At 42.1% G+C, this 21,865-nt stretch overlaps 1 pseudogene; it reads right to left on the bottom strand.

Annotated features, from left to right (window-relative positions):
- LOC127529124 (uncharacterized) overlaps window positions 1–21,865 on the bottom strand; it is a 66,796-nt pseudogene that overhangs the window by 23,217 nt on the left and 21,714 nt on the right.

The raw sequence follows: 21,865 nt of genomic DNA, 5'->3' as shown, positions 1-21,865 counted from the left end.
TTGTGCTCCGACATGAACTGTGAACTGTGGGACCTTATATAGACAGGTGTGTGCCTTTCCAAATCATGTCCAATCAACTGAATTTACCACAGGTGGACTCCAATTAAGCTGCAGAAACATCTCAAGGATGATCAGGGGAAACAGGAGGCACCTGAGCTCAATTTTGAGCTTCATGTCAAAGGCTGTGAATACTTATGTACATGTGCTTTCTCAATTGTTTTATTTTCAATAAAATTGCAAAAATCATAAACTTTTTTCATGTTGTCATTATGGGGTGTTGTGTGTAGAATTCTGAGGAAAAAAATGAATTTAATCCATTTTGGAATAAGGCTGTAACAGAACAAAATGTGGAAACAGTGATGAGCTGTGAATACTTTCCAGATGCACTGTAGATAGATAGATAGATAGAACTTTGCCTCTGGGGGAAATTTGACTTTTTACAGAGGCTCTTAAAATAAATAAATACATAAATAGATAGATAGAAAAGTAATTAAAGAAATATACACACAACAGAATGACTATAAAGTGATTACTTTTTTTTTAATCTTTATTTTATTAATTTTATTGTAATCATTCCATACAAACAGATCAATTTATAACCAAACAAATTAAAGACAAATCAAACCCCACCCCTGAGAAGGAGAGCTTAGCTAAAGGAGAATTGCTTAGGCTTTTTAATAAGACAACAATAAACAAAAGAAAGGGAGAAATAAATATATATGTAAATAAGAGATGGAGAAGGGAATTAAATGCGGTAATAGTTATTTCTCTTATTCTAAAATAATATTGATCAGATCCTGCCAGGTTTTGAAAAAATTTTGTACAGATCCTCTAACTAAGAATTTGATTTTTTCCAATTTCAAATAATATAAAACATCGGTTTCCCACTGACTTATCAGAGGAGAGTTAGGATTCTTCCAATTTAACAAAATCAGTCTGCGTGCCAAAAGTGTAGTGAATGCAATCACCGTTTGCTTGTCCTTTTCCACTTCAAGTCCGTCTGGAAGAACACCGAACACAGCTGTTAATGGGTTAGGAGGGATTGTGACCCCAAGGCTGTCTGAAAGGCACTTAAAAATTTTTGTCCAAAATGATGTTGATTTGGTGCAAGCCCAGAACATGTGACCCAGTGAGGCAGGAGCTTGGTTGCAGCGTTCACAGTTTGGATCTTACTTTTAATTACTTTTTAATACAGTTCTGCTGAATAATTCATTGGCAGAGTTAATGTATCAGAAAGAGTGTGTGCAGCATTGTTTATAATGGCACTCAGTTTTGTTTTAATCCTCTCCTCCACTATGACCTCCAGAGTGTGTCCAATAACTGAGTCTGCCCTTTTAATTAGCTTGTTGATTCGGAGGGCCTCTCTTGAAGTGATGTTACCAGCCCAGTATGTGTTGCTAAAATATTATGGGAATTACGGTGGAAGCAAAAGCATTATGTTAAATTGTCTAAATGAAAGTTAATTGTCCCATAGCTGTATGCTGAATGAGACTGAAATTGTAATAAACTCTTGCACAAACACCTCCATGACATACCAGAGGAGCACAACACAATCAGACAGAAGCTAAATGGCAAACATTTCCCTGTTCTTTTCTTGTGTGCATTTTGCAATTATTCAAACTACGTATAATTAAATAGTCATGTTATCGCGAGTTGGTCCTTGGTCAAAACTGCTTACTGTTTTTCTAACTATTTTTCTTCATCTAGAGGTAACTTATTTTTCTTTGTGCATTCCATCAGGCAGCCTGTTCTGGTCACTTATTACTTCTGTTATTTCTCAAACGTATACACTTTAATTAGTCTGTGTTCTATCATAGTCAGGAGTTCTGTTTTCTTGTTTTAATATTTATTTCAGGAATGTAAGATTTATAAGCTTATTGTTTCATAGATTTCTTTATATGACTGCCACCATTTAGAGTGTCTGGTCACTATGATGCTAATTAGTTGCTTGACATGTGATGTGCTTGTCACTTGAGCCACAACAATATGGCTTCCATATCATTAAAGTGGCCACAAGCATTAGACACTTGCAATGTTATGCAGTGTGATTTATCACTCATTTCCTACAGATCAGGAGCTGTCAACCATAACCACTGCAAGAGACCAACAGAAACAGTACCAAAATATCCTGATTTGGCTGAATACCACAAATTGGTGGCCAAAAATTTGGTTCAACCCTATTCCATGGATCTGGCCCAAACTATGCATATTTACTTAATATTTCTTCACATAAACTTCACTCTTTATATCAAACATATGTGTTTACACTTGCACTGGAACTGTGTTCCAGTTCAAAATCAAGTTCAGTTCCTGGCCTTATTAATTATTTCTCCGCACTGGTCCATAACTGGGCTCTATCTTAGTTAATATGTTATAATTTCCTGGCTCCTGTCAATTGTTTCTGTGTTCCAGTCCACAATCAGGTTCTGTCTCAGCTACATGTAAATTGTCCCGTCCTCCAGCCATAACCAAGTTCTCTCTCAGTCAACATGTTGTTACTTCTGGGCTCCAGTGCTTGATTGAGTTCTTTTTTGTAGTTACTTCTGTATTTTGCACACAATCAGGTTCTTCCCATCTTGGACATGTTTAATTACTTCTGTGTTCCACCATTATTGATGTGTTTAGATGACATTTCCAGAGATTTTCAGTTATAGTCTTCATTTACATAATCTTAGCAACTAGAAGACATACTCTTGTGAAGTCGGTGGAGTAAGTGATTCACTTCACCTAGTCTGATACTCCCCCTGAATGCTCATCCAGAAGTATAATGCAGCGACGAGGAATAAAGAACGCAGGGGTTTTAGCTACCAAGACAGAATGGAAAAAAGAAAAAGAGGTGAAAAATTGCAGCTGAATTTGCCAGAGCAGTTAACTCTTCATACAGCACCAGCTCCATCAGGAAAGTACAATGTTCTGTTATGTCAAATGAAATGGTTGGGCAAGGAGATCAACAATAGTGGTTGGTAAGCCTGACATATGCCTTGACTAGAAGTTTCGTAACACTTTACCAGAAGTAACCTTTCATACAAGAATTTCCTGGGAAGACAGTTCTACTCACTAATCACGGCGCTGGAGGATGGCAATGTGTTCCAAGTTTATTAGCATGTGCAAGGATAGATAGATAGATAGATAGATAGAGCAGAGAATCGCCCAGCGAGGGTATCTGGCCCCGGCTCTTCCGTTTCTGGAGGAGTCACTCACAAGAGGTTCATACTTCTAGTTGGACATCAATAGACTGACTGCAATTTCCATAACCTTTATTTTGTTTAAGCCCGAATATAGGGTAGAACAACATCATAACAGGCATCATCCTTATTTTTGTCTTTTCATTAAACAGGATGAGCTCATTGGCACCCCAGATTATCTTGAGGTCTTCTGTTGCTCCTGCATCAGGTCCCAACACACACAATATGGTCTGAACACACACCAGAATCACTAAAAAAGAAAAAAATGGAAAAGAAAGAAAACTGTATATATGAACTTATATATATTAACGTATATATTAAATAAGGACTCTATAAACCGACAAAAAGGGGGAAGAAAAGACGATGGAAAAATGAACAACATGATGTACAGGAGAGGAAGGAGCAAAGACTGTGTGTGTGTCAGGGACAAGTGACTTCATTGTGTCACCTAGCTGTGCAGAAGCCAAGACTAGCACTGGTTATATTTGGAGTTGACCTGGTTAGGCGTGAAGAGACCTAATGGTAGGGTGAAAAGTTCCACTTAGTTGACCTCCCCTCCATTTCTACTGATACTTCACATCCAACGGATTGCTTTCTGTAAGAACATTTTAAACTAATACATTTCAAATAGTTCATTGTTGCAGGTTTATGTGTGCACGTTGTATAATTTGTTATGTGCTTGATTATTGTGATTAGTGGGTACGTGTAGCTTTCCAAGGGGGTTTTAAGAATTTGTTGTATTTATTTTTATGAATAATTAATATCTATTTTTTCATAAACCTTTATTGGTGGTCAGTAATGAACTAGAGTCAGTCACCCATTTTGCTGCCGTGGTCTCATATACAGTGCCTCAAACAATTCTAACTTGGAACGTTCCAGAGTTCAAATGCTAAATTCAAGAGAACTCTGATCCGGAGTTCAAATGATGCTTCTGTGTTCAAACTGAGCACATAGTGAAAAAATGCAACAATGGCTGGTGGTTACACAGCGAGTATAAACGTCATCTGTTGTGAGCCCAAGTCATCTCTCACTCTTGCTGTGAAAGCATCCCTCGCATTACGTTTGTGTGTTTTCAGTGTTTATTTCACTTTATTTTTGGTGTGTTTGGTTATATATACAGTATACAGGGTGAGTCAAAATTATGTTAACACTAATTTTTAACACTATTTTTATCTTGACCACACCTTTCCAGGTCGATGGATAGGTCGGGGTGGACCATTGCCATGGCCTCCACACTCCCCTGATTTGACACACTGTGATTTCTGGGTATGGGGTATGGTGAAGGAGTGCATGTATAGCAGGAAAGTTCGTGATATCAATGACCTGAAGGGCAGAATACGGACTGTGGTATCATCTATTCCCCGCAAAATGTGTGTCCGGGCTTTGAATGGCACTGTTGCTCGTTGGTTTTTGTGTGTTGAACGTGACGGCGAACAGGTTGAGAAATTCCTGTAAATCACAAAGTATGTTTTGTGAATAAATTATTATTTATTGTTATTATAAAAAGTAGCTCACCCTGTATATATCTTCTATCTACAATACAATACAATAGAATGTATTTTTATATAGCTCAAAATCACACAAGAAGTACTGCAATGGGCTTTAACAGGCCCTGCCTTTTGACAGCCCCCCAGCCTTGACTCTCTAAGATGACCTGGAAAAACTCCCAAAAAAACCTTGTAGGGAAAAATGGAAGAAACCTTGGGAAAGGCAGTTCAAAGAGAGAGACCGCTTCCAGGTAAGGTGGGCATGCAGTGGGTGTCAAAAAGAAGGGGGTCAATACAATACAATACACAGGACAGAACAAATCCTCAATACATTATAAAAAATTAAAAATGTACAAGTACGGACCAGAATTTAACAGTAGATGATATCACATAATATGATTTGGATTTGTTCAGAGTCCTGGAGACCTCAGCCATCAAGCTGCCTCCCCTATTGGCCATTCCACAGGTGAAGCAATGAAGCGATGAAAGGATCGCTCTACCCCACGATTCCTGCGATCCTCCATCAGGGATGGAGGCAAAACAACTTGGCAGGTGGGCCGTGGTATCTATTAACCATGCCATCCAAGAAGAGTGTGGAAGCAATGAAACCTAAGAGGAAGGTTGTAGTATCGACTATTGAGGTGGAAAAGGAACTTATCGCAAAGAGATACAGTATTTACGTATTTTATTTATTGTTTTCATGTTTTATTACTTAGGTCATTTAATTGTGTTATTTTTACCTTAAATTATGTGATTTGCTGTTTAAATTTATTGAAATGTGTATTGTTTAGGGTCTGGGAACAGATTAATTCACTTTCCCTTATTTCTAAAGGGGAAAACTGATTTGGACAATTCGGAGTTCAGACTGCCTCCTGAAATTAATTAAATTTGAAGTATGAGGCACCACTGTAATCGTATTGTACTCCTGTTTAGCTTACACTCTAACCCTTGCTTTTTCCATTCTTTTCTCAAAGTGCCCTTCTCTGATATGTTGGTTTTCTTCCAAGTCAAGTCAAGTAGCTTTATGGCCATACCATCTATACATATTATACAGTGGCATGAAATAACATTCCCCAGGACCACAGTGCAAAATATATACAGGACAAGTACAAAGAAGGTAAACAACTATACAATACTATAAATGGATAAATAAATAAATAAACGGTAAGTAAATAGATAGTAAGAAATAAATAAATGACAGCTAATAATAAAAAGCAACAGTAGTGGCAAGTTTAACAAATGTTTTGCATATAAATGTGCTAGTAGGAGCAGATCTGAGGGTTGGGTGTCAGTTCAGAGTTCAGAGTTCACACAGACAAGGGCTAGAAGCTTCTGTAGTACCTGTCAGAACTCGTTTGAATGCTTTGGTATCTTCTACTAGATGGCAGCAGAACAAAGAGATTGTGGGAGGGGTGGAAGCAGTCCTTTCCAATGCTTTGTAAAGATGTCTTTAATGGATGGCAGAGAGGTCCCAATGGTGTTTTCTGCACTGTACGCTATCTGTTGTAGGACCTTATGGTCATTGCCACTGCAGTTCCCAAACCAGACAGTGATGCAGCTGGTCAGCATGCTTTCGATGGTGCCCCTTGTAGAATGGGATGAGAATGGGGGGAGGTAGGCTTCATTCTTCAACTCCCGAAGGAGGTAAAGACGCTGCTTCTGCACCTTCTATGGAGATGGTGTTAACTGACCACATTTTAATTATTTAATTAAATTTGTTTGGTAAAATAATTTGTCACGGGCCTGGATCTTCTTTTGAAATCTCTGGGAGCATCCAAGTGAAATGCTGGTGGGGGGGGTGGTGGGTCCACTGGATGGTGGGCTGCATCATCTCATCCACACTGCACACCCTAAGAACACTTCAAATTTTCACTGAATTGTTTTTATGGCACCCTGTCCCAGGGATTGGCCCTCCTGTGGGCATGATGCTTGATGGAATGAGTGCTAGCTGTCCCATGATCCTGCTCAAGATACGTCGGTTTGAAAGGGAATGGATGGATGTCTGGATGTGTTTTTCCGGGAGGTGTTCATCTGTCAAAGTTAAACTTTTAGTTGCTAGAAGAAATGTAGTTGCTGCTCCTTTAAATTTCACCTGATAAAAATCTTCCCTCACTTGCCTCAAGAACATTCTTTTCAGACACCATTCCGATTGCACAACGTTCTGTTACAAATTGTCTTTCCTTTTATGAATGCGAGCATCTCAGGGAAGTTACACCGATGCCTAAATAAACAGACGCATGGAAGGGGGAAATGGACTTGCTAATCACAGGCTCGACTATTAATAGATGAGTTTTAGTAATTAGCCCCTGGGGAAATGTACGGTCAGCACTACAGGAAAAAGCAATAGAAAGATGTTTCTTTAACAAGGGCAGAGGGAGGAAAGAAAACGATACCAAGCAAAGCAAGCAAATGTGAGTAATAATTGAGGTTTACAAACATGACAGTAAGATTAATCAGCAACACACATTTCACATAACTTGTAATTAAAACACTCGGACCAAGTCCTCGGTAAACAAACGTCTCATTGGGGAGCGGATGAGTGAAGTGTTTAGTAAACAGCCCACCACTGTCCTCAGTTTGAGATTGTGCACACAGTCAACTGGGAATTCACGTTTTTAGGAAAGTGTGGTTGAAAATGAGATGGGAAAGGAAAGAAGAAGGGCTTGCTGATGGTGCGTTACTTGAAAGGAAAGGAATTCTATGTGGAAATACATAGCCATTGTCTAGAGTGTCTAAAAGTAGAGGATCATCTTGTGGAATACAGTATACACATTGTGATGATCCTCCTAATGTATACACAAAAGTACAATGAAAACTTTGTATTTTATATCTTTAAGTGACATTTGCAAGTACTCAACTCTGTGTGAAGCCTCTGTGGCCAGCAGAGGGCGCTCCTGCCGCCCAAACCGACACTGACAGACACAACACACGAGTTCAGCACATGCGTTTTCATTTTTTTTTCTCTTGTGGGAAACGCTTTTCCCCGTTTCCCACCTGCACAGAACAGTTCAAGCACACTTTTCTTCTTTCCTCTTCTCTTCCCTTTTCTCTCTCTCTTTCTCTCTCAGTCCACCTCCACTCCTCCGAGCAAGCTTCATCTCTCTTCCTCCCGACTCTGGCTCCTGTGGAAGAAACCTCCGAGGAAGGCAGGATTCGTTAATCAAATAAGTCTGTATTCAGGCACCAGTGAGTACATGGATTCAGGCGATGGAGTCATGCATTGCAAGGCAGAAGAGCGCAGATTCCCCTTTTCAGTCGGCTTTATTTTTTTTTTCTCCCTCCCCCTTCCCCTTACTTATCAAAAAGCATAATATTGTTTATCTAAGCATTTCATCTTACATTGTGCGAACCGGTTAACTGTCTCTGTTTTGTGTACGCGTCAGATGGGCCCTAAAGAAGGAAAGGTCATCTCTCCTGTGTCTAACAGACATGTTCCTGAAGAGGAAATTTTCCTCGGTCAGCTTACTGCACCCTGTCTTAAGACAGGCGCCTGTATAAATAACCTGCCGTTATAGCAAAAACAGCTTGTCAGCTTTTAACCCTTAGTAACTTGCATCGCTCTCCCGGAGTAGTGGCAGCTGACTCCTTTTACAGAGCACCTGGAAGTGCTCCAGGTGGTCCATGACCTTCTTCCCGCAGCACTTCCAGGTGTGGTGAAAGTGCTGCAACAAAGGGCTCTGCAATACCTGCAGCACCTGCTGGTGGTGCCCACTGAGCCCAACAGGGCTGCTCCAAACTCTAACTCCCATGGTGCCCTGTAGGAGCCCGAGGCACCGGGGGGATGCCATCTAGTGCTCTGGGGGAGGTAATACCCTGAATATTCTCTCTCCCCCAGTCCCTTCACTATATAGCTGTCCAAGCCAAGACTGGTAAGGGCTCTGACCAACCGCCACACCTTAAAAAGGTTTTCTAGCTGCCTTATCAGTCCATGGATTTGCAAATTGCAAAAGATGAACTCAAGCACAGTTAGTCTTATTTCATGAGCTCCACTTCAGAGCCCAAAACTAGTAGCATCTCCTGGCACAGGTCAGTGAAATGACATCTGACAAAATGCACATGTGAAAAGTATTTTCTTTAGACACACATAATAAGCATATGCAATGGCATACACAACAAAATCTGTCATTTGGCCTGATTTACAGTTAGAAAGATTCATTTGTTATATGCTGAGTGGCTTTACTCTTTAGCCAGACATGAGGTTGGAGTGTGGTGGACAATCAGACACACATACTGAGGTCTGTCTTTAAGATAGTCCACGATCCATGCCACTAGGTATGAATCTACTCCCATCTCTGTCAGCTTGTCCCTAAGGAGCAGAGGTTGGATTGTGTTGAAGACGCTAGAGAAGTCTAGAAACATAATTCTTACAGCACCACTGCCTCTGTCTAAGTGAGAGAGGGATCGATGTAGCCTATAGATGATGGCATCCTCCGCTCCCACCTTCTCCTGATATGCAAACTGCAGAGGGTCAAGGACGTGTTGAAACTGTGGCCTAAGGTGGTGAAGCAGCAGCCTCTCCATGGTCTTCATCACATGTGATGTCAGAGCAACAGGCCGCAAGTCATTCAGCTCACCTTTGGGACTGGGGTGATGCAAGATGTTTTCCAAAGCCTTGGGACTCTCCCCTGTTCCAGGCTCAGGTTGAAGATGCGCTGTAGAGGACCCCCAGCTCCGATGCACAGACCTTCAGCAGTCGTGGCGATACTCCATCTGGACCCGCTGGTTTGCTGGTACGAAGTCTCCTCAGCTCTCTGCTCACCTGCGCTGTTGTAATTATGGGTGGGGATGTCTCTCCTATGCTGGTATCAGCAGAAGGATGTGTGGAGGGTGCAGTACTCCGAGGTGAGAGTGAGAGTGGGTTAGGGTGGTCAAACCTGTTAAAGAAGTTGTTCATTTGGTTTGCTCTCTTCACGTCTCTCTCGATGGTGGTACCCCGCTTCGAGCTGCAGCCAGTGATGATCTTCATCCCATCCCATACTTCCTTTATGCTGTTATTCTGCAACTTCTGCTCCAGGTTTCTCCTGTACTGCTCCTTCGCCGCCCTGAGCTGGACTCGGAGTTCCTTCTGCATGCGCTTGAGCTCATGCTGATCACCGTCTTTAAAAGCCCTTTTCTTCTGGTTCAAAAGGCCCTTGATGTCACTTGTAATCCATTGCTTGTTGTTAGCATAGCAGTGTACTGTTCTTACTGGAACTACAGTGTCCATACAGAAGTTGATGTAGTCATTAGTGTAGTCAACAACTTCCTCAATGTTCTCACTATGTGATCCCTGCAGGATATCCCAGTCTGTAGTTCCAAAACATTGTCTCAGAGTATTCTCAGCCTCCGGGGTCCACTTCCTGAATGATCGTGTGGTTACAGGTAGGACTCTCACTTTTGGTTTGTAGTGAGGCTGCTATCTATCTATCTATCTATCTATCTATCTATCTATCTATCTATCTATCTATCTATCTATCTATCTATCTATCTATCTATCTATCTATCTATCTATCTATCTATCTATCTAATAGCTGAAAACATTTACTGAACAGGGAGTGTTGTCACAGTTGATCATGAAAACGTCAAAGCATTTGGCACTTAGTTAGGGGAATAAAGAAAGAAGGAAGCAAAGGTGAAGAGAGTTAAAGACGTCACCTTGAACATTTCTATGTTAGGTTTTAGGTTTAGTGACCATAATAGGACCAGTGGCTACTTAACATTATTTACTGCTTTAGATCCGATTACCTACAGCACTGGGGTACTTTCTGTAAAATTGTAAGAAGACTAAACGCTAAAGTATATGAAAGTAGCAGGAGCAGCTCAAGCTCCTAAAGGACGGCCATAGGTCCGCCATGACTCAGCATTGCTTCAGTGGTCTTGCTGTCATTAGCATCAACTGACAAGATGGTGAAATTACAGTCTCAGGTGCTGGATGATGCTGTACAACTAATAGCACCATGTTCAATTTCTTTATTGTACAGTGTAGTTTCAAGTCTTACATGGGCATTATTTTTCCTATGGGTACTATTTATTTTAAGATTGAATAAGGAGACTGCCGTCTAGTGTGTGAGGCATATTGCTGCACTCGGTAACTGCAATTTGTTGCAGCAATACAGATGCCAATGGCACCATGTCCAAACATTTGGGAGTGCAGGTTTTGTCTATGAATGGCACAGCAAGGTACAGAAAGATGTGTGATCTCATATTGCTATATTTGTGCCATGTTTCCTTTAACCTGACTGACATGTGTTTCCTTTTTTGCATCTTCTTTGAAGTATGTTTATGTAATTTCTGTTAATATTCTATGTATCCTAATGTTCTCTCTTTGCTGTGTTTTGTGGATGGAACCCTATGAGGTGGGACCACCCTCATATCACTGCTAGGAGACTGCCCCCGGCCTATAAATTCAGGGTGAGAAGGGAGTCCCTCAGTGGTTCATTGACTTTTAAAGAGCATTTCTCCTGAGTATTGCTTTTTTTTTATTATTTTTGTATTTCTTCTGCTTTAAACTTAGTCCTCTCGATCAGGATTGGGATTTGACTGGTCAAAGTAGTGCCCCCTTCTGGGAATGTGGTGAACAATTCAAAAGCAAACAGATCCTAACAAGTATACAGGAGTGATCCTACTTTTGCTGTTTTTGCAAAAAAGTCAGTGTAGTAGCTGTTCTATAAGCTCTCTGTCCTTACACACGCATGCATCCTTGTACAATCTATCCTTTCGGCAGAGCTTTTGTTTCATTTAAAGAGCCGAGATGCAGACGAATCCAATTAGCTTGCGCTTTTCAAGACGCTGAGCAAGAGAAATGTTGTCAGTTATCACAGGCAGCTATAGATGTGTGAAGTGCCTGATGAGCCTCCTCAGTGATAAACAGATGGCGTAGTGGTTAAGGCTTTGGACTTCAGACCCTGAAGCTGTGTGTTCAAATCTCACTACTGACACTGTGTGACCCTGAGCAATCACTTCACCTGCCTGTACTCCAGCTGGAAAAACAATAACCATTAGTGCAACTCTCCGCAGATCTGGGCTTTATGGAAGTGTGGCCAGACAGATGCCTCTTCTCACTGAAGGACACCTAGAAGACTGCTTGGAGTTTGAAAAAGGGTACATGAAAGGACTCTTATACTGCGAGAAACAAGACTTTGATCAGATGAAACCAAAATTGAACAGTTTGGCCTTAATTCTAATCATCATGTATGAAGGAAACCAGGAACTGCTCATCACCTGCACCATACCATTCCAACAATGAAGCATGGCGTTGGCAGCATTGTACTCTGGGGTTAGGAACTGGCAGTCTAGTCAGAATTGAGGGAAAGCTGAATGGAGCAAGCACACAGATATCCTTAATGAAAACCTGCTGCCGAGCACTGTGGATCGTAGGTTCACTTTCCCACAGGACAATGACAATAAGAACAAACTGTATAGAAGAAACTGAGGAAATATCCTTAAGTGATTAAGCCACAGCCTAGACATGAACCAAATCGAACATCTCTGAAGAGGTCTGAAAATAGCTGTCCACCAAAGGTCTTCATCCAACCTGACATAACTTGAGAGGATCTGCAGAGAAGAAATGGCAGGCAATACCCAAATTCAGGTGCATCATATCCAAGATGACTCCAGGCTGGGAACCACTGCAAAGGGGCTTCAAACAAACTACTAAGAGGACTGTATACTTGTGTCAATGGAATATTTCCATTTTATTTTTACGTTAATAAATGTGAAAATTTAGGGTATTGAGTGTTGCTTGATGTGGGGGGGAAAATGATTTAGCATAAGGCTCTTATATAACAAAATGTGACAAAGGTGAAGGGCCTGTACAGTATTTGTTAACCACACCATAACTAATCCCTAAAATCCATCTCACCGCTGCACTCTGGATATTGTTTCAATGGCATAGCTCACATGGCAATCCATTCATCCTTTATGAGAACCAACTGATTTTAATTTAGGGTCACAAGAAATTGAAGCTGATCACGGCATCATCAGACACAAGGCAGGTGCCAGCCTTGAACAGGTCCCCAGTCTATCACACCACCAAATTCATCCACAAACCCATACGTCCACACCTTGGTGTCATTTCAAGATTATCAGTATCCTACCCTGTACATCTTCAAAATGTCAGAGAAGACCACCATGAACATAGGGAGAATATGGAGACTCCACACAAAGAACATGAAAATGCTGAGATGCTGTAGAGCAAAGGGAGACCGCCCTGAAACAGTTAAGCTACTTGTGATCCCCTTAGGGCTTGAAGGGGAGAAGCAATGATTCCTAAAATAACAGTTCGGTGGCAACTGGGCGACAGTGAACTCGGCGAAAAGACAACTCGGCGAAAAGACAACTCGACGAAAAACAACCCAGCGAAAGACAACCCGGCGAAAGACAACCCAGCGAAAAGACAAGTCGACGAAAGACAACTCGGCGAAAAGACAACTCGGCGAAAGACAACCTGGCGAAAAGACAAGTCGGCAAAAGACAACCCGTCGAAAAAAGACAAGTCGGCGAAAGACAACTCTGTGAAAAGACAAGTCGGCGAAGGACAACTCGGTGAAAAGAAAACTCGGCGAAAAGACAAGTTGATGAAAGACAACTCCGCGAAAAGAGAACTCGGTGAAAGACAACTCAGTGAAAAGACAAGCTGGCGAAAGACTACTCGGCGAAAAGACAACTCGGTGAAAGACAACTCGGCGAAAGACAACTCGGTGAAAGACAACTCGGTGAAAAGAAAACTCGGCGAAAAGACAAGTTGATGAAAGACAACTCCGCGAAAAGACAACTCGGTAAAAGACAACTCAGCGAAAAGACAACTCGGCGAAAAGACAACTCAGCGAAAGACAATTCAGCAAAGAAACAACTTGGTGAAATACAAATTGGCGACATCATTTACCAATTAGGTAATAATTAGGTTTAAAGAGATTTTTTAATTATATTTAAATGAAATGTGATTTAAAATGTTGAAAATACATTTATATAATTGACGAACACACTTTATTCTGCAGATGGAACAAACTCTATCTTACATTATCTTCTGCAACCAAAATTGCTAATCCTTTATATAAATTGTATTGATTGTAATCGTATGAAACGTTATTTAGAATACAAAAGGTGACCTGCGCGTACAGCTTAAGGAATATCTTTACTCTCAACATATTTGGACTCTCATAAAGCAGGTGATTCTGTGGATTTTCCGGCACCCTACGTTGTCATTTAAATATCATTAAAAAATCTCTTTCAATCTAACTATTACCGAACTGGTAAAGGATGTCGCCGAGTTGTCTTTTCGCCGAATTGTCTTTTGCCGAGTTGTCTGTTGCCCAGTTGCCCCTGAACGCTAAAGGTTATAACACCTTCCCTTTGTGGCCACAGGCATGCACATTGACATGTCCCTCTCTATTTCTCATTCCATCTGTGTTCCACAGAAAAAACAAGATAAATAACTATTTTAGCTCCTAAATAAATGGCTAACATGCTTATATTACGATCACCAAGTATGAAAGAGGAGCCGACAATTCTTATGGAGGTGTCACCAAGGGCTCTTTGAAGAGTCGTCACCCTGTTAGTTCGCATGAAGCAACTGTCCACCTATCTGTTTTCTAGCCTGCTTATCAATTTCAGGTAATGGAAGCTGCTCCCTGTCCTGTCAGCAATAGGAACAAGAAGAGGACCAACCCAGGAGAAGGATTATCTTAGAGTATATAGTTTTCGTCTTAAAACCAAATATAAACAAATCGTCAAATCTGCATTTTATAGGGAGCCTACCACAGAATCTCAAAGGGCACTCGGCATGCAGGTGGTTTCAGCTGTCACAAGTAAGCTGCATGCTCATCAGGCTGGCATATACTGTATGTGCAGCAAAGTCAAAGTGGTCCGCATTACCCTGCATTTTAAATTAACTGACGACTCTGAGTGAAGTTAGATGTATGGTCTGTGTTGGTCTGGTGTCCTGTTCTGGGTGGGTTCCTGTCTTACATGAAATGGCGAGGTTGGACGCATGCACCGATACAACGTGTTGCCAGACCCACCACACGATGAACCACCACAGCAAAATGGGTGACACCTCAGCACCCCACTAGTTCAAATGGAAAGGAATGGAACAACAGGGTGAGGTTTTTTTTACAGTGGCTGGAGTGCCAATCCTGCCACCAACCACCAAGTTTTTTCAGGTTAACTTCATACTCAGGATGGAGCAATTGCAAGTTAAGGGCCTTGCTCAAGGGACCAAGCACCCTGGATGAATGACTTTTTGTTTGCATGTTTTGCCCAGAATGACTTGTGGTTCGGCGGCACAGTGGCACAGTGGGTAGCACTGCTGCCTCGAAGTAAGGAGACCTGGGTTCGCTTCCCAGGTCCTCCCTGCGTGGAGTTTGCATGTTCTCCCCGTGTCTGCATGGGTTTCCTCCCACAGTCCAAAGACATGCAGGTTAGGTGCATTGGCGATCCAAAATTGTCCCTAGTGTGTGTTTGGTGTGTGTACGTGCGTGCCCTGTGGTGGGCTGGCGCCCTGCCCGGGGTTTGTTTCCTGCCTTGCGCCCTGTGTTGGCTGGGATTGGCTCCAGCAGACCTCCATGACCCTGTGGTTAGGATATAATGGGTTGGATAAAGGATGGATGGGACATGTGGTTCAATTTGACTAATTTTGATGAGAGTGGATTATTCAGTCCAACATGCTTACTAATCCAATCCATCCAATTTCTCCTTTCTTGCTTTGAAGGTCTCGAAAGTCCTGCTGTCTGCCACATTACTTGGTAACTTATTCCATGTGTCTGCGGTTCTCTGTGTGAAGAAACACTTTCTAATGTTTCCAACCATGTCCCACTGTTATTGTGGAAGAACTCATTCTAAAGTAACAGCCGGGTCTCCCTCTTAGGGGTTGCAGCTTTGCATTGTTTTATCTACCAATGGTTCCTGCTGTGTAAGATGCTATTTGAAATGATGAGTGACAGAGTGAGTAAGTCTGACCGTAAATTAGTCCAAGTTAAGTGTATGAACATCTCAGAGCCTCACTAAGTTCTATCATCCCATCCAGGTTGGTTCCTGCCTAGTCAAACACTTTCTAACGGAGAAAGTGTGCTCAGACAATGAATGGATACCATTATGCAACCATCCAGCTCCTGCTTAATCAAACTGTTTGGACTACCTACCCCGGCAGCATCAGGTGCAAGGCAGGAACCATCCTGGCCAGGATGCAACTCATTAGCTGAACTCAGTTGTATTTATTCTTAAATAGCACACAAGCCATTAGCCAAATTAAATGAAATGGAGTTTCATCCTAGCTGGACCCATCACCTCCCCACACACACGCCAAATGCCAGACATGTTTAATGTTTCAACGCCGGTTATTTATTTGTGTTGTTCTGAGGAAGCGGACCTGTAGATCTGTGTGTTTGTATTTTTGAGGAGGCAGATGTTGGTCCTTTAATGCAGCACACATGTGATTGAGTTGCGGATGTTTCTGGAGCTCAGCCCAGAACTTGTAGCACATTACCACACGGGCAAGCTGCACACTGGGCTGTGTATGGCCATCAGGCTGGCAGCTCGGCTTTCATGCTGCCCTCAGAGAGAATGGAGCCCTCAACCCAGAGAGCATCCATAGGCATTGTCCTGGGAGGGGCTTGTGTTACGCCAATGTATACATGAGGATGTATATAATTACTGCCTGGGCTTGAGGCGCTTGGAGAACACGCTCACGGATGTCAGACATGTTATTGGTTTACCTGAAGCTGACATGTTTGACAGTAAGTCACTCATGCAAGTAAAGAAAAAAAGACAAAAATCCCAAAATGTGGGAGACTGTCAGCCAAGGCCTTACAACAAATAACAAAAAGAAAAAGCCTGATGGATGCCTAATTGGTTTCTGGTTTATTGCACTTTTTATATCCACCCATCCATCCAAGTTGGAGGAATTAGAGCCAGCTCTGTCAATCTCTATGTAGGAGAAAACTGAAATACCTGGAGGGAGCCCAGGAAGACACAGGGGGAACTCGTCAACAGTACGCACTGGTGGGAATTTCAACATTCATTCATTCAGCCAGTCAGTAAGCTACCTGTCGATCCGCGTATGCATTCATTTGTCGATGATTTCATTAGGTCAATCAGCCAAGCGTTCAGTCATTAATTCATTCAGCCATTCATCCACTCGATCAATCAATCCATTAATCGTTTTTCATTTGTTCATACTCCTTGTGTTCAGTCGCTCAATCAATGAGCTGTTTGCCAATTCATCTCCATTTGTTTATTATTTCATTAGGCTGATTGAATAAATCAATCGAGTAATCTTTCATTCAATCATTTAACCAGTCCAACATTTAGTGAGTTGTTCCTTCATTCATTCAATAATTCAGTAATTTATTCTCTCTCGTTTTATTAATCATTATTCAATTTGTCTCCTCATTCATTTAGTCAGTAAAGTAGCTACTCATTCATTCATCTGTCCATTATTCCATTGATCTGGTCAGCCAGAAATTCATTCATTCACTCATTAATTTGCTTATTATTGTTTTGACGTTTAGACATCCAATCCATCATTCAGTAAGTCCTCCATTCATTCATTCAGTAGGTCAGTAATTTATTTATTCATTCATTGTATTAATCATTCCTTCATTTGTCTACTCATCCATTTATTCATTCATCCATTAACTAAGTAAAGTAGCTATTCATTCATTCATTTGTCCATTATTTCATGGAGCTGGTCAGCCAGGCATTCATACATTCACTCATTCAATTAATCAATCATTCAGTAAATTGCTATTCATTCATTCCGCTCATCAGTCAGCCAATAAGCTATTTATTCATTCATTCATTTGTCCAGTTTTGGTCAGCTCAGCATACATTAATACATTCATGGATTTGTCCATTCAGTCATCCAGTCAATAAATCAATCTATCAATTTTTATTTGTCAATAATTTCCTTTTCTCAGTCAGTCATTCAGCCTGTTTTTCAGTGAGTTATTCATTCATTTATTCATTTGGTCACTCATTCAATTAACTATTTACTTCTTCATTCATTTATTTGTTCATTAAGTCAACCAGTGAATTATTCAGTTACTTATTTGTTCACTCATTTATTCAGCCCATAATGTATATGTTCAAACCTTAATTCATTAAATTGTTTTGCCATTCATGTATTAAATAATGTATTCAATTTCATATTCATTCACTCAGGCATTGACTCACTCAGCAAGTCATTCATTTACGAATTCATTAATTGAGTTTCACTTTCTCTCAGTGTGTCATTATTTTATTCGGTGATTAGTTCATTTATTCTGTCATTCAAGTATTTAATTTCCAAAGCCTGTTAATTCTAGTATAGGACAGGATTGTGTTTAACCCCATCTTGGCAGCATTGGGTAAAGAGCATGAACCAGTCCTGGATGGCCCAGAATGTGCGCACACACAGAGACACACATTGAGACACACACACAGACACTCGCACGAACGCACAGACACACACAGACACTCACACACACACACACACACAGACACACACTCACACACCTGCACTGTACCGTAAATGTGCTTATAGCTCAGAGCTTCATGCCAGTACACTGCTCCTTTTAAAGCAGTCCCAAGATCACACTGCTGACTGTCTCTTTGAATGTCTGTCCATTAGACTTCCCAATGCCTGTTTAGTGGGCACCACAGGCTTCACTTGCCATTCAGGACCACACTATAAAAAGACATGGTGCAGGAGGATTCCTAATTATATATATCACATTAAAAGATTGCCAAGTTATCTTTACTATGCTACTCTGGTATAGGTACTATGTAAAAGAATCATCATGTCGTCTTTGTTTTCTTCCTCCTTTAACGAGCGCTATGTAACGCTTATGCTGTGGCCTCACCTCACTGTCTGCCACTTACCATTGATCTTCGCCCCTCTCTCCTCGATGAAAGCGTGGACCGCCAGGGGATGTGAGCGCTTTGTTCCCCGCACCCGTGCTGTAGTGTCTTGCCTCATAAGCTTTCAGTAGAAAACACATTTAATGGCGCGTTTCTCCGAAACTAATTTTGAGTAAGTGGAGCAGGGAGCCGCGCTGCCACCTCACGCTTCCTATTTCCGGGGTTCAAATTCTGCACCCAGCTCTTGTTATGGATCTACTGTATGGACAGATAATTGACGAAAGAATGAATGATCTCGTGCTGCTGCGTGATTATGACGGCGAGCCGACTGCAGGTTTCATTGATCGCCGGCGCTTTTTTCACTTTATTGGCGCGTCGAGTTCGCAGCACGTGATTGAAAAACCGCTAAATCACGTGAGTTCAAGTTGGCGTGACGAAGTGATGGCGGCATTTGCTTTTCATTGTTGAGTTTCATCCCGAACCAGGACGTTGATTCAGCACATCTCCATTCACAAAGCTTCAGGTGAGAGTCCGCCATTGAAACTAAACTATAAATCACCAAGTGTAACTAGGAGAACACGTCATGTCGCGGGGCCGCGGTCTTTCATCACAGGGTGACATTGAAAAACGACCTCGCCTTCAGTGCCTTAGGGGGTTTGTGGGAGTTCCGCTTCTGAAATAGGAAGAGAGGCTGAAAGGAAGAAATGAAAGACATTGGCGCACCTCTCAGGCTGTTAACTTAGCCTTAGAAGGGTCATGGACAGCACCGATAAGGCTCGATGAAATGGAGAAGGGACGCACCCTCGGGCTCTTTTTGTTTTATTCAGTTTATTTATTATAGTCTTTTTTGGGGGGCGCCATTGTCCGCCTATACCTGAACTACAATGAAAAACAAGAAAAGCGGAAAGAAATGTTGCGTGATGTTTGGCAAGGTCATGAATGAGCGCAGGATGAAAATATCGTGGAGGTTCCAAACAGTATATAAATATATATATAAACTGGTCAAAAAATTAAAGGAACACTTTAAAAAAACATCAGATCTCAATGTGGAAAAAAATCCTGCTGGATATCTCTACTGATATGGACTGGGTAATGTGTTAGGATGCCACATCGTTTGATGGAAATGAAAATTATCAACCTACAGAGGGCCGAAGTGTTAAAATGATGCAGCAGGCTCACCCATTTTGCAGAAATGTCATTGCAGCAACTCCAAATCGTACTCAGTAGTTCGTATGGCCCCCACATGCTTGTATGCTTGCCTGACAAAATTTTGGGGTGGAATGCTTCTAATGAGATGATGGATGGTGTCCTGGGGAATCTCCTTCCAGATCTGGATCAGGGCATCACTGAGCTCTGGGACAGTCTGAGGTGCAACCTGGCAGCGTTTTATGGACCGAAACATAATGCGGCACCCAGAGGTGTTCTATTGGATTGAGGTCAGGCGAGCGTAGGGGCCAGTCAGTGGTATCAATTCCTTCATCTGCCTGCATACTCTCGCCACATGAGGCTGGGCATTGTCGTGCATCAGGAGGAACCCAGGACAAACTACATCAGCATAGGGTCTGACAATGGGTCCAAGGATTTCATCCCGATACCTAATGGCAGTCAAGGTGCCATTGTCTAGCCTGTAGAGGTCTGTGCGTCCCTCCATGGATATGCCTTCCCAGACCATCACTGACCCACCACCAAACTGGTCATGCTGAACGATGTTACAGGTAGCATAACGTTCTCCACTGCTTCTCAAGACCCTTTCACGTCTGTCACATGCGCTCAGGGTGAACCTGCTCTCACCTGTGAAAAGCACAGGGTGCCAGTGGTGGACCTGCCAATTCTGGTATTCTATGGCAAATGCCAATCGAGCTCCATGGTGCCGGGCAGTGAGCACAGCACCCACCAGAGGAGGTCAGGCCGTCAGGCCACCCTCATGAAGTCAGTTTCAGATTGTTTGGTTGGAGACATTCACACCAGTGGCCGTCCTGCTGGAGGTCATTTTGTAGGCTCTGGCAGTGCTCATCCTGTTCCTCCTTGCCCAAAGGAGCAGATACTGGTCAGTCCTGCTGATGGGTTAAGGACCTTCTACAAGGCGCCCTGTCCAGCTCTTCTAGAGTAACTGTCTGTCTCCTGGAATCTCCTCCATGCCCTTGAGACTGTGCTGGGAGACACAGCAAACTTTCTGGCAATGGCACGTATTGATGTGCCTGCCATCCTGGAGAAGTTGGACTACCTGTGCCACCTCTGTGGGGTCCAGGTATCACCTCATGCTACCAGTAGTGACACTGATATACTGGCCACATTCATCATCATTAACACAAAAATTGACTTGAAGATGTCCAGTAAGAAGCCGAGTGAAACAACTTGTCACGACCCTAGCAGTACAGTTATTGGGGTGTTGGTTATGTCCCAGTTAAACATCTGTAACTGATAAAATCACTTCATCCTCCACAGGCGTTATTTCTATGACGATAGATAGATAGATAGATAGATAGATAGATAGATAGATAGATGTGAAAGGCTCTCTTTATAAAGTAACTAACACAGACAGGTATATGGCATCAGGGTACTTCTCAGATACATGGATCCCTGACAAGTTCCTACAAATAACCTCCCAAAGGTTTGCAACCCCTGATGCAATCCCCTTAATTCTCTACCACCCCAGGTTTACTACACTATGGCCTACTTGTGAGACTTCCACAGACACACAGACTTTTGGGTAGAGTGAGTGCAACTGAAACCCCTCACGTAGGCACTTTGCTGCCTTTATGCTACAAAGGTTTCTCAATTAGGATGCCCATCCCATTTCATATTATTGGGGTGCCATACACACAAACACACTGCCTGCCCACCTACTTTGATTAAAACATTAATGGTCAGCTAACCTGAAGCCACAAACTGTCAGAACAATTCGACTGGACAGGCTGAAATGGAGAGACAAGTCCCAGCATTCTTGACACCACTTGCGCCCTGGGTGAGCGTTTCTCATTGTAGGTGCTAATGGTGGTCCATTGCCTTGCAGAGCTCCAGGCGACAGCTGTGACAGTACACCAGCCATAGGATATCTGGCTACCTCTGGAGTGAGGAGACAAAGTTCCTTGTGATGGTGCACACTACTGACGGCGCTACGTAAAATAAACTTTGATTGGCAGTTCTCTTTATAAGTGCCTTATAATGCTTCAGCCAAACTAAATATTAATCAGTTTGGTAATTTGCGCTTTTTATTAGATCCCTCGTCCAGTGTGGCACTATATAAAGTAAATATCGCCTGGTTAGTTTTAATTCCAAAGTGGTATGAGCTACAAAGAGCAGTCTATAAGATCACAGAAATGACGGAATGCATTTCATGACTTCTCTCCATTTTCCAAATCTCAAGATTACAAGCCT

This window comes from Erpetoichthys calabaricus, chromosome 1 (assembly GCF_900747795.2).
Source record: "Erpetoichthys calabaricus chromosome 1, fErpCal1.3, whole genome shotgun sequence".
Lineage (NCBI taxonomy): Eukaryota > Metazoa > Chordata > Cladistia > Polypteriformes > Polypteridae > Erpetoichthys > Erpetoichthys calabaricus.
Note: the sequence above shows the minus strand (reverse complement) of the source record. Positions and strands in the feature narration are given on the sequence as shown.